The 14,984-nt window shown below is 32.4% G+C and overlaps 1 protein-coding gene across 2 annotated transcripts in view; it reads left to right on the top strand.

Annotated features, from left to right (window-relative positions):
- LOC126978121 (transcription factor egl-13) overlaps window positions 1-14,984 on the top strand; it is a 343,538-nt gene that overhangs the window by 202,092 nt on the left and 126,462 nt on the right. Inside the window, exon 1 of one of the 2 annotated variants that reach the window (XM_050826856.1) lies at window positions 1,914-2,142. The exons of the other annotated variant lie outside the window; for it this stretch is intronic. The gene's annotated coding sequence lies outside the window, so the exon portion shown is untranslated. Of the gene's footprint in view, window positions 1-1,913; window positions 2,143-14,984 lie in introns of those variants that run through there. 2 annotated transcript variants of the gene reach the window in all.

The following is a 14,984-nucleotide window of genomic DNA, read 5'->3' as shown; positions in this document are numbered from 1 at the left end:
TTATTTAACTTGTGTCTATAGAGTATTTAAAACAGTATCTCAAACCTATACGATAACATATTGTACACAGAAGCCAGCATCTGAATGCATGTTACTGCTACAAGCGTTCAACATAGACTAAGTCAGTTGACTACAGCTGGCCACAACTTGTATTACAGATAATTAAATTGAGATGTTTAACAATGAGTAAGTATAAAACCATTTCAGAGTACCGTTGTCAATCTTTAATGAAAACAAAAAATGAATCCCGTACCTAACCAGCTATAAAAATTCCACATGGTTTAGTCACAGTGCAATGCTGATATGATTGGTAACTTTTGCTTATTAATAGTATGTTAAATATTAATAGATTCAGGTGCCTACCGATAATATACCCACTACACATTATCAGGTAAGTTCAGTTTTGATTTCATTAAGTTCTCTTTTTTAAATTGAAGAAGAGGACAAACGGGTAGTTAGAAATCAATTAATATATTTATTATTAATATAATTAAAAAAGTTCTTAATTACCTATAAGTATGTAAATTAATTCTGGTCACTTAAGTGATCACTGCTGCTCACAGTCTCTTGCAACCATCCAGTGGAATCACAGTAGCGTTGTCGGCCTATTCATAAGGTGTACGCGATTTTTTTAAGGTACCTACCCATGTCGTATCGTCCCGGAAACACCGCACAAGGAAGCCCATTCCACAGCTTTGTAGTACGTGGAAGAAAGCTCCTTGAAAACCGCACTGTGTAGGACCGCCACACATCGAGATAGTGGGGATGATATCCTAACTTGTGGCGAGTCGAGCGAAGGTTAAATAGTAGATTATTAGTTATTATTATAAATTATTATAGGTAATTATTGCAAGTATCATATGGTAGTATTATTGCACAAAATAAAATACTTAGATGAATCTAATTTTGTAGTAGGTTATCTACCTACTACAAAATTACCTATTACCTACCAACCGACCTGTTAACACTAAATCTATTTCGTGCAAATATAAATCTCAATTTTTAATTTTGAAGAATTATCAGCAACATGGGTCATGAATCAATATTGTCTATGGTATATTAATAATAATAATAATAATATGGTGAACAAATGACAGGAAGAGTCACGTAGTAGTAGGTTACTACAACAGCGACATGTTCCAATAAAGATTAAACGATTCTTTTGACATATAAATGTTAACAACCAGTTTGCTATATGAGCGAATAACAATGCCTGATATGCAAATGTAGACGCTTCTAAAGACGTTACGGCCTCATATTTCACCGGGGCTCCGATGGGAAAGTCCGTTTACGTAACAATACTCGCTCCAAGAGGCGTACAAAAGGAAATTTTCTTCGACCACGCCTTGCGCGATCTCCACAACACGCCCAAGCATACTGTCGAAAAAGAAAATTTTCTTCGCAAACAAAGGTTGTATCGACTTTTTAAACGCCCTAACACACCCACTAGCTATTGTGGTGTGCTTGTACAGTTTACAATGCTAGGAGCACGCACACTGCATCGGACGTAAAGACGTCGCGGGGCGGAGCCTAGAGCGAGACAGCAAGCGGCCCGGGCACCACGCGACCGGCGGGAAAGAGACGCACTGCAGTCACTGGAGCCGTCGGTGAGAGACGGAACACGCTTTGTACCGACTAGACAATCAGATGTAAACGTTATTCTAAATACAATTCGTTTTTTGCGCTGAATACTGATTCTATAAGGTATGAAGAAGATGTCATCAAGTACATAAGGCGAGTTCGATTAATGATTTGAGACTTAGAGCTCTTGAAAGACGGCATTGTTTGTAGGGCAGTGACATCGGCACGGTGCGTCCTTGTCGCTCGCGCGCGGGGGCGGGGGGGCGATGGTCAATTGTAGCGCGCGCTTATTGTCAGAGCTTCGATCTGTCAGCATTATTGTGTAGGCGCGCTCGCGAGCAGGACGTGTGCCGCTCCGCTTGTAACAGAACAGCGAACGATTACGAACTAAGTCGATCTGTGAATTATAATATTTTGTTGTGTTTGTTTACGTGACTGACTGTGCACCATGGGAGCTTATTGTGTTGAGACTGTTTGATTATTATTTTGTGTTTTTCGTGTTTTTTTTTATTATCACTAATGTCTCGGAAGACGGAAGGAACAATGCTCGCTCATTTGAAGGTATGATCATATTAATTAAATGTAAACTTTTTTATCACGTTTGTAACTAATAAGAATTAAATTTCTATATTTTCAAAAATATTCTCTGATGTTACTGTAACTTTTTATCAGAATATTTAATTTATTTTAAATTGCGCACGTTTGGATGACTTCAATTACCTAAAATGAATTTTAGTTAAGTATAGACTACGTTTTTAAACATTTACGAGGTATTTTAAATGATAAGGTAGTAAGGTACTAGTTTATAGGTACTAAGCTGCCTATCCTATGACGTAGGTATCTTATCTACAATTATTTTGATAAAGATATTCTTACCACGTCTAAATAAGCCAATAATTTAATATAACGTAGGTACCTTGCTAGTAATAAACCCATAGAATTAAAATGTATTTTTTGTCTAAATTTTATAGTAAATAATTATATATGACAATAAATTTTTGATCTAGGTTGTTATTTAAATGAAATCCAGTACATTTCTACCTTCCTAGGCAATGTATTTTTTTTAGATTTTATTACTATACTTATAGGCAATACAAAAATTAGGTGCCTTAATAAAATTTAACTATGAAATTAAAAATACCTATGGAGTATTGCTATCCGACCCACTACAAGTTAGAAACCTTCTTACTATAAATAATAATAAACTAAAACTAAATCTTTAAATGAAGTGTGTGTGGAAAAGTCAAGTTTTGTGACAAATTGTAGGAATATAGCCATATTTAGGTATCTACCTACCTTACCTAGATAAGTAGATCTTTTAAACAGGTATTAATTATTAAGTTAAGTAGATAAGTACCTACACACTACCTTTGTTAGGTACTAGAAACTTATTACCTAGCATATTGTAACATTATAAAATATTCTACCTAAAGTTAAAATGGAAAGTCAACTTCTCTGTGTAATACCTATTAATTGAAGTAGGTATGCAAGGTGATGTCAAATCGGGGAGTTTTGAAGAAATATGTAATATTATATAATTCCCTTTGCAATAAATTTATTCCTTGTTTTGATATTAGTACCTATTTTGATAATGAAACAAAAAATTAAAATAATCAATACCTAAGGTAAGTTCATGTGATAAGTAGGTAATAACTGTTTCTATCTGTCTATATACTACCTACTTACTCTAACAGTTGAGGCTATCCAATGTTGATGATGTGAAGTAAGTAGGTATAGATTTATTTGATTTGATTCTAATTTGACTTAAGACATTGATTGTTGGTGAACTACAAGCAATAAATGTAATTTATGGGTGAAATAGCTGATATTAATGATTTATTTTTATTACGACAGCCTGAACACAAATTACAATAATTGTGTTACCTCCGTGCGTAACACCTGGGATGGACCTTTGATGTTAAATTAAGGCTCTTCTAACACGGCAGCTATAATATTATATACTTATAGATAATACAAATCAACAGAAGACCACACATGATACCTATAATACAGCATAATCTTTATATCTCTTATATCTTAAGATACAGAGCGATACGAAAATATACATTTATATTTTGATACATCTTTAAAAATCTCAATACAAAGTCGAATCGTATACCAATGGAATGGAAAGATTAATTTTTTTTTTATGACAATAAGGGACAAGACGAGCAGGACGTTCAGCTGATGGTAATTGATACGCCCAGCCCTTTACAATGCGGTGCCGGCCAGTATTCTTGAAAAATCCAAAACTTCTAGGCGGCTTTACAATTGCACTCGTCTCCTTGAGACATAAGTTGTTAAGTCTCATTTGTTCAGTAATTTCACTACCTACTTCATACTTGTTACCGAAACACAGTAATGTTTTACACATTACTGCGTTTCGTTTTCATTACTTCATACGGCACTAACCAGTCGTCATTATGACGTCATTATAAGATGGCGGCCTGTCCCATTCTCAACACACAGCTAAAAGCTCGGTAGGAACCTAACTATAATAATTATGTGTAACATCAGGAGTAGTATTAGCACCACTCCTTTTTCTTCCGACAAACAATATTTTTTTTTTATATAATTGGCGGCCGTTTTGCCATCTTTATTCAATTAAGCTAAGGTAAACAGCGCTTTTGAATCGTCACTATAAATAGTTATTTCTTTTAAATTACTGACTGAAAATCTGCCATTTGTTCGAAAAGTTAAGATCGTGAGAAGACCATACAAGAAACTCAACGGCCACTTATTTAAACCAAATACTACAGGTACCCACCAATATCTATCTTACAATGACTGTAATATACTTATTACTGCCATGTAACAAATTAGTTTTTTAGGTGCTGCATTCAATATAATATGAATTATGTTCACTTTGGTAAATAATGGTTTTAAATATGAAATATTTCATAAAAAGTCATTTAAAATAAACTGTATAAACATAAATTATATATATTGGATGCATCGGCCTTTAGAGCTTGAATAAAAGGCAAGGCATTTATTTTCTCAAAATGGTTTCCTTTAGAATTCTTTTTGATTTCATTTCTGACACCACCACAGCTTCAGAAACAAATGGCGCTCTGAGAGAGGACAAGTGACGCAAGAAACTAATTCTTTTTGTGACGACGCTTCGTGAACATAGTGGTCGTGGTTACTGTTTTATTTTTTCAAATTCAAAATAAGATATAATATCACTTATTGAAAGTCAAAAACTACCACACATTGGAAAAGATGAAGGATGCCTTTGAGAAGAACGGGCGCAAGAATCTCAGCAGGCTTCTATTTTTTTAGAAATACATATATGATTACAATGTAAAATCGTACTTACCATGTTATAGGAACACGAAAGATAACTACAAAATAAAAAAATGATAACAAAGCAAGCCCACGAAATGATTTTATATACTTAATGCAATTACAGTATATTTTATATAAGAAATTTTATTGAAGCTCGCGTTACCTTGCGGAAATCCATAATTATCCAAATGATTCGAGTTTTCTTTAGTGTTAATTCCGCCAATATTTGTCTTTAAACAATTCGACACGTGTTTCTCCTCTACACGAGGCATCCTCAGGACATGTTGACTTTGTCTCGTACCATTTTATATAAACCAATAAAATATTATATTTATAAGATTATACGATAATACAATCTCTACATGAAGAATTATTATTATTAGGTGAACCAGGAGCATGTATTTTCTATTTCATACTCTCTTTGTATTGACGAGCCGATTTGTATAAGACTGCTTAACAGACAATAACGGGGGGTACAGTGTAGGGTAAGGACTATCACATTTTGTTCTTGCTTCTGTGATGTTGTCCAGATATGGGTGTTGTTATCAACGATTGTTATCGAAGGCGCAACCAACCACTGAACAGAACAGATCGAGAATTGACTTCCTGTCGATTTGAGTAAAGTTCCCATAATACTAAATGTGTATAAGCGAGCAGTTCCTGGCATTCTGTGGAACCACTTACCGGCTGGTGCTTTCCCGAACCAAAGAGAGCATACTCCCACCTTAAAGGCCGGCCATGGGCGGCTGTCTCACCAGTCCCTATCACGTGATCCTCTTCCCCGTTTGCCCCCTCTTATATATAAGAGTTATATATTTTAATCAAATTTAAGTATGTTTTTCATCATTTATTTGTTGTTGAACTAAATCACAATACCTACACAGAGATAATCAGCTTCTACATCTTCATCTGCACATATTACGGGTAATGTGTGAGGAAAACTTCAGGTTAATGCCAGCAGCTGAGTTTGTATTTCACCGGCACCACATTGTTAACTGGGATTCCAACGATTTGCCTGTAAAACCCCCCACATGAATGAGTAGTACCTATAACACTTGCCAAACTTCAAGTTCGCTCCGACGTTACCGCGAATAACTGTGCAGTAACAAAGATGGGGTCTCGGAGAGAGAATGTATCTGAGCAAATAAATAAAATAATAAACATATCCTTTGTAGCTGATGTCAACTGTTGTTAAGATATTTGGTATCAATACCTGAAATTTGAGAACAAAATATTTAATTAAAGATCTCCCGGCTTGTAAAAGTCCATCACCATCAGATAATGTCACATAATTATATTGAATGTGCGGCTTTTTAGTGCGTCGTAAAAGATATTTTTGTTGCAAATTGTTTAAAATTATAACCTGAATACAATGGTAACGTTTATGAATCTGTTTTGGATTTTTTGTGGTTATTTTATCACTTTCTTATTGTAATCAAAATGTCCAAAATAATTGAAAAAAGAATTGCCACTGGGTGATACAAATTATGAAAATCAAAGCACTCAAGATCAGTCAAACTTTTGATATCTGTTTCATCCCCTGCATCAATATGGTTGTAAATATGTGGGCTTTGACAGTAACCGTCCAATGTTCGCCAGTTAAAGCTATTCAGATTAATGTTAAATAGGTTAATAGCGACATGTCAAAAGTTTCAATTAAATATTCGATGTTGACTTGATATTTCACTTTCTAACTATAACTATGTCAAGCAATACGATGGTGCAGCACATTCTGCACTCTATGTTAAAGTCAGCGGTACTGTTAACGTTAAATTTAACATTAAATTTTAACTATAACAGCTAATATTATGCAAATCATCATATTTGTTTATAATGTGGTTACATAACTAGGAAAATACGTCAGTCTCTCTAAGCACAAAGTTATACAGTGCTTTATACTTCAGTTCAATCTGAGACGGGCTTTAGCCGATGATCCGAATCGCTTTTGTAATGCATTATTACGTTAGTGAATATGAAACGGTAATATGGTGGTAATAAACCGCAAATGTATATTATAATAAATGGCGGCCAACGTGAACGGAAGCGATCGTTAATCGGACGCTTCTTAACTCTTCCGATTTTCTTTTAGAATTTTTGAATTACTTAAGTTTAAGGTTTTCGAACCAAAATACAGCACATAATATACGGCATAAAAGACGGCACTTATTAGTAATATACATGTGTTTGTTCGTAAATAGCTGCATATAAAAATATCAATACCACTCCCGTATAATAGAACCGATTTGCCCTTTTCAAGTAACTAATGATATACTGATAAGTTTTCTTAATATTTAATAACCATCAAAAATTTATGATAAATATATACCTGTTTCCACAATACCTATAATATGAAATCTTATTTAACGAGTAGGACACGTTGTGAGGAATTCATTTCATATAATATATATGATTCATTTTATGAATGTTAATTTCGTCTAAACTTTAAGTAAATCCAAAATATTATTTTGTATCATTTTCATATTCGTATGCTGCGTTATACATAAACAAAAAAACGCCAAAAACACGTCTCTTTATGTAACCTTATACCCACTTAAAATCGATTTAACTTTGATCCTATCAAAATCCTTTTAAGTTTTAATAAACTTACGATAAACGAACATGTTTTACAAGCAGAACACTCCGCGGTTAGCTATAAAGAGCTACCATAACACACACATAAACTTTAACACCCCATAACTAACCACAATGTAAAATTCACTAAAAATTCTTACCACATCCCAAACTAAAAATCGATAAATCGTTTACAAAATACAACCGCATCTTACGTTATGACGTTAAAACATTTTTGTTTTAAATATATTTTTAATAACCCTTACATCCGGTAAAATGTTAGGTTTAATTCGAATGGATTTACGACTGTTTTCATTGCGGGCACTGTTTTATATAAATACTAGACGTCTTCCTGTGGGTTAATGATAAATAAAAACAATTGGTTATCCTAGTTTGTTCAAATTCGGGCTGTTTTGAAATCATTGAAATGCATAGAATTGTTGATTGTTTCATATTAAACAATTATTAATCAAATTTAACCACTACTAGCTACTTTAAAGATAAAAACTGTAAAGTCAATCATATAATATTGTATTAATTACTCGCTTTGTAAAAAAAAATATATTTAAGTAGTTTTGGTAAAAGATTTTGCATACAAAAGAGTATCTGAAAATAAAACAACATTATATTTGTTACGTATTTTGTTTTAAAGTTGTTTGGGTAGGTATATGGCATTGCAGTTTTCTGTTTTTAACTGATTCTGCTTGTTTCCTTATATATTGGAAGTTGATCCTATTTTAATCAATTCAATTAAAGTTGTATCAAATTATATATTACAATATCATATATACTAATAATTGCCTAACGAAAAATCCACTGATTTCCATTTTTTTTCAGAAATAAACAGATTCGTTTTTAGTCTAATGAAACAATTTAATAAACTACTCAATAACTTACGTCACATGTAGTATTTCACACTGAGTACATCCAACAGGTTTACATTTACGACTATTCCAAAAACATTGTATATCAAATTTATCGTCTAGTCATTCGATACGCGTTTGATTTTCAAATGTTTGTTTATTGCAATATTCTGCCGTAAAATTTGCAGATATCTAAGATGCTTTAATGTGTCTACCTGAAATAGACGTGCTCTGGTATTGGGCTTTGAAAGTGTCTAAATTGTACAGACATTAAGCTGTTCCAAGATTTGTGGAAGAATTATATTTGAATTTTGATTCGACAACTAATTTGTCATCATTCTTGAATGGCCAAATTGGTCCTTTATTTAAACCTGTACGACTTGTGCAAACTTTTTGGCTGCCCAATCCAGTGCGTTCTCACTTGGAATACAACTTGAATATCCAGATATTCCTGTTCTAATAGCAACCCTAACGACATCTGGGATGACCTACCTTTGGACCAGCCGGTAATTTCGTTGGTCAATGGAGATAATTCTTATATTTTGCTAGGACATGTTTTGGCAATATCCATCTTGTTTCTTACCATTGTTAAGCCATTGATGCAAATTGTTTCCTGAATAAATACACAAATGGTCTATATTTAATAATAGTTATACCAAAGTCTAATACATCTCTTTCTGTATGTTCTCTTAGCTGTTAAGCCTACTACATCTCCAGTGATAATTTCAATTCTAAAACAATATAAATATTCTTATAAAATCAAAATAATATTAAAGCTCGTTTTGTAAATTGTGAATTCAATACAGTATTTCAATTTCATCTAATATTAGGCACTACTTTTTCCTTTTGAGCTTAAAAAGTTGAGAAAATACACCAAAATCAGACCAAATTTTATACAAATGTCACGTAACACGTTATCATTGTGTCACGTGAATCAGTGTTATCGTCACAGGCTTACTTAATTCCCGACACGTCTTCCTATTGTAGGCATTCAGTGACGACTTATTCAATAGACGTTTTATCTTTCAGAGTTGAAGAACTGTCGCGTAATCGGTACGAGCTAAGATTTTCTAAATTATCATTGCGATTTTATAAGATTTAACAGTTTTATAATATTTAGTTGATATTTGATTTTAAAATGATTTTATAATATAGTTTTTTTTAGCTTGTCGACGAAAGAGAAACATCAACATGTCTGTACAACAATCTCAAAGGCTGTAAAAAGCGTTTACATCTTATTTAAATATAATCTATTGAAAGATATACCACTTTACTTTATTATTAATAAACAGCTATTGCATTTAACTAAATTTAAGTTCATCCTTAGCCATTTTTCTCGTTCTTTACTTAAAATCGTTTCTAATAAAACCAAGCCATTTTTCATTAACAGCTAGAAAACACTAATATTAAGGAAAGATAAATAACCTAATAATAAATTACAGTATATTGAATAAATTTTCTAGAATTGACGCAAATTTTATTCATTAATTTAGGCTAATTAAGAACAAGACCCATTCACAACTGCTAAAAAGTAACAAATCGAAATTTGATTAAAAAATCAACAGAATAAATGCTGAAATGAGAATAACACTTGATTGCCCAATTATTGTCGCGTCTGTAATTCCATTTGGCACCCTTTTAAAAACAAATTTGTCCGATTTTCATACAAAATAAACTCGATTGAGCGATGACAATGGCTCGCCCCTTTGATTTAGTCTGTAATGCGTACTTGTAGACAAGCCTCTTCCGTTTCTTTCGATGTTGAAGGACGATTGGTGTGTGGTACAAAATACAAATTATTATTTTCAATCATTCTGATGTAGACATTATATTCATCAACAAATGAGCTCTTGGCTGAGGTGGAAGACGATTACCACCAACCAATTATCTTCAACCGATCATAATGAACCGTATGCAACGTGACGTGTTTGATTTAAATTGTTGATAACAATAGGAGTGAAAATAGTTGTTTCTTATTTTTTTTGTACTTCCTTTTTTTTTTACTATTTTCCGAAAGTTTTATTCTGTTATTGTTTTCCTTTAAAAGTGTTTCGCAGATATATGAGTGTGTATAAATAAGTATTCTTTAAATAGTTACAAACATTGTTTTGTTATTAATAAATTTTCATGATTAGCTAATACTTAAAATAAATTCATCACTGCTCGCCGCTTATAACTTGAACCATCACCTTTGAAAGGGTCGTAGGTGCATTACTTTTAGCCACCCTATTGTTTGCGAACTACTGAACCCTACGGTTTATTCAACGCTGGTTTTATTGTGCAATTACAAGACAATTACAGGGACCAGCGCTATAGTGTCTTCGTCTTGAATTATTAATTCGTCTTTCTTTATCGGATCGCACTGATTTTTAATTTTCTTTTTTTACTTAAATACCGTTTATACAAGATTTTAATTCTTATAAAGACCTTTTATTGGTTGGATTTACTTGAAAATTTTATGTCTTTGCCCATCGAGTACTATCTGATGCCAAAATGTGTGGTCTGGTTACTTAGCATTAATCATGATAACATTTCAAGCCTGTTTAATTCACTTTTACTAAGAGATTTAAACAAGATGTAATAGACTTCACTGTTCATACAAATAAGTTAATAAACAAACAAGCCAAATCACTGGGACGTACCAAGGAGTCATGTTTGTGTCAATTTGTCTAAAAATGGTAAAAATGATAGCAATAGATATTGAGCTACGTGCTCGCCAGCTTTGATTCAGGATCGTGAAAATAAAGCGTTTCCTGTGCAATTGTCATGCGAGAACGAGAGGAAACGCCCATACGTACAATACCTTTACAATAACACACGTGTGGCCGTGTTGTTTTGTGTGAGAAAAGGGTTTAGGATTTTTGTCGATATCAAGTGTCGAGGATTATTAGGTGGAGCCACATCATATTATATAACTTAAATTAAGCTTTTGAAATAATAAAAACAACAAAGTCCGACATTAATAATAAATTTATTAAATTATTATGTCCCCACCATTCCTGCATGGCTGAGATGTTAACCTCAGTCTAGCCAACTGAGGACGCCAATGAAATGCGAAGTCAGGAGTGCATTTTCAGTTTCAAAATAGTCATATTCTTAATCAATTTCATAATATTACTTTTGATTTTAAGGAACAACATTTATAATTCAATGGTTTAGAGAAAACTATAAACGTGAGAGAAGGAAAGTATTATCTAATGACGTTGCTAAATGGTAATATACTTAATGACCCTGACTACTACGCAAGGGTTCTAATCTATGATTGAATCTGATGAAATCTGAGTTACCTTTAGATGTTATACAGTATGTTTTGTTAAAAAAGCAAACACAGGGATTATAAGAGATAAAGGGATATAGGATTGATCGATTACTACCTATTTTCGTAGTGAGGTAGATTGTGTGATAGTAGATCAATCATGTTATTATCAAAAACAGTTTTCTTCTGACGTAAATTTCACGATCAGATCAGGTACCTAGACTAAAATGAATAGAGATTATCAGAGATCCAATACTCTATCTTTGAAGGTTTTTGAAGAGCTGTTTGGTATAATCCACACCGTCACCATCGAATTCACTCTACGCACCGCATGCCACCCTTACCATCTGGAGATTTCTCCAAAGAACGGTTTTTAAAGAACAAAACCTTTTTAAGAATGCCCTACCTTGCTTCATATTTCTATGTCTATATACTCAACTCCAGAACGCTCCTGTGATTCCTTTGGTGTATGTAATAATAAAGTATGGAAAGGCGGTGATCACTTAACATTGGATAACCCATATGTTTTATTGTTCTCCTCTACCACAAAAATCAAAAATATAAGAAATTGCGTGAAAGTGTATAATGCGCCAGGTAAGTCAATGATATTCTTTATTTAAAGGAAACAGATATATAATCAGTAAACTATGTAATGTAACTGTAAATGAATTACATCATTTTGACAATATAAATGTCTTGCCCTTAGTGTCGCGGTCATCACGCGGGCTTCTGACAGTCTCTAGGTATATTGACACAGCAGTGACAAATACAAGCTCTCTTATTTTCTCTTATTGGTACTTTTAATCGCGCTACCAACTTTGCGTTATTTAGTGATATGTACAGTATTGAAATGCTAGACGGAGCACATGTTCGATTGTTCTGTGAGTATCTTATAACATTAACGTATATACAAAAAAAAACTGTAAATTGACATAAGTTAATATCCTTACGTTACTTCGGACCTTTTAACCGTTTGCATGAAAATTTCAATATGAATTTAGAATAGCTTTGATTTTATTGAAGCTGTAACCCGTGCTCAATAGAATAAGATATGATGAATGTATTTTATATAGGTACCACGCGGAAGCTATGAAGCACTACAAAGGCGGCATACGATTATTATTTTAACATATTCATATATCCCCCTATAGCCCATAGCTTCATATTTATAATAAAGACTTTTATGACTTTTTCATCGAACGCTACTAAAAATAATCTCCATTCAGGATGTAGAATAAGTATTGTTTGACAATGTGTTTGTTTTGGACCTAAAATTGTTTTATAGCTTTTAATAAGTTAATGGTTTTTATAAGAACAAAGGCGTTCGGAGATTTTTATACCCGTTTACTGTTTTGGAGGTGCTTGATCGATGTTGATTTAGGATTAAAGTCTGGTAAAAACTTTATTGATTTTATTATCTACATACATAGAGATAACACCAATTAACTGACAACCTGGCTTATTTTTTATTTTTATTATTATATTTTTGGCATCAAAAAACTTCTCAAAAAGAAGAAAAGTATGATTCAAATCACACTTTTTTGTTGTTCAACAAAAATAATAGATAGTACGAAACGCAGTTGTACTTAACATGCATATAGTTATACCATCGCGATTATATCTTCTATACTATAATATTATAAAGCTGCAGTGTTTGTTTGTTTGTTTGAACGCGCTAATCTCTGGTACTACTGGTCCGATTTGAATGATTCTTTCAGTGTTGGGTAGTCCATTTATCGAGGAAGGCTATAGGCTATGTTTTTTTTTCAAAATTAGGGATCCGTAATAAAATTGCTATTTTGTAACACAAGGTGTAAAATCGAAAACCTATTTTTGCGTGCGCTGCATAAACTATTGACAATAGAACAAAATGATGTACAGACTATAATATAGGCAATATTTTATTACTTATAAAACTATCGCGTGAATTATACTTTATATGGCAAAACAACGTTTGCCGGGTCAGCTAGTTACAAATATAGGTGGTTCGGTAATACCAGGTAAGTAGATCAACTGGTGTCAAATTTATCTATTTGCACAAACATGAAATAGTTTAAATATTAATTATAATTTACAAATCACATTATCATACAGTAGGTATAAAGTATAGAAAGTATGTCAAATTTCAAAATGTTTCATCTAAAGAAAGGAGATTTAAACGCTTCCATAGGTACATTCCTGGGCCCAAGTGATAACAAGATAAAAGTAGCACCATTGAAAAGATAACATTTAAATAATCCATAATTGAAAATTTAGCAAGATTTGTCAATCTAGGAGCTGAGAAATCGAAGATATAAAAATGAGGATATGTCTTCAGCTATATGTTGACAGTTCATCTATTCTAGGTTTATTAAATGCCTAACTGCTAAGGATTTATCACATACTTATAATATTAGATGCGTACCAACCTTGTTTTTTGTTTTAGATAAAAAATACCTACCTATCTACGTATACCTATCTACTACTGTAACGAAATTTTTTGCTTTATAATATTGATAATAAGACAATTGGTAATTAGATAATATAAAATAGTATACCTAAATTAAAAGATAGTTTTATTTGCTCAGATAAGAATAATCTAAACTCATTAGCTCATACATGAACTGTATAACAGACTGCTAGAGACAATTACTTTCCTTGGAATTCAATTGGGTAGGTAGTTAACAAGTCGGTAACTCAACGAATACAACAATAAACGAAGTGACAATGACGAAGAAACGAAATGATCTGTCAGACTGTCATTGTCAAAGTGAAGTTAGCGTTGAGTAACAAGGATTTCACTAGTATCGATTTTTTATGTAAATCGATTTATTGATCGATTTATTGATAATAATATAATTGCTCAGTTCTGTTTTTTTCCTGAGAAAATAATATATTTTATTCATAATAATAATTCGAAAATAAACTATGCACCTTACTAATATTACTAAAATAAAACAACTGAATCTTAATGTTATTTTAATCGATTAAATATTCATTCGATTACGTCATTTTAATCGATTTTCTTTTTTTATTGTTTATTCGGTATGTAGATTGCAAAAGGAGCTTTTTTTTATATTTTAACATCAGAAAAATATATCCTTTTTTTAAGTAGGTATATTTCAACTTGTCAACTAGACTATTAGTTAGACTTGATCCTGCAGACAAACTGTCCAAACAGTTTTGCGGGACTATGTTAGCTTTTAAGATTCTTTCTGTAAATGATTAATAGGATAAATAAATAAAAAAAATCATCAGGCCCAAAAGTCCCTTTTCTCCTTTAACTACATTTTTAATCTTACTTTTAGAATTATCTTTGTATCCATTGGGCCTCGGTACTGGCTCCACAGAAAGGTTAAGGTCGTATTATTAGTAATTGTAAAAATACACAAATATGCGGGTATAATACATTATTACCAAAACGATTCACACCAATCAATCGATAA

Source organism: Leptidea sinapis, chromosome 47 (genome assembly GCF_905404315.1).
Source record: "Leptidea sinapis chromosome 47, ilLepSina1.1, whole genome shotgun sequence".
Taxonomy (NCBI): Eukaryota; Metazoa; Arthropoda; class Insecta; order Lepidoptera; family Pieridae; genus Leptidea; species Leptidea sinapis.
The sequence above is the reverse complement of the archived record's forward strand: the minus strand, read 5'-3'. Positions and strand labels throughout refer to the sequence as shown.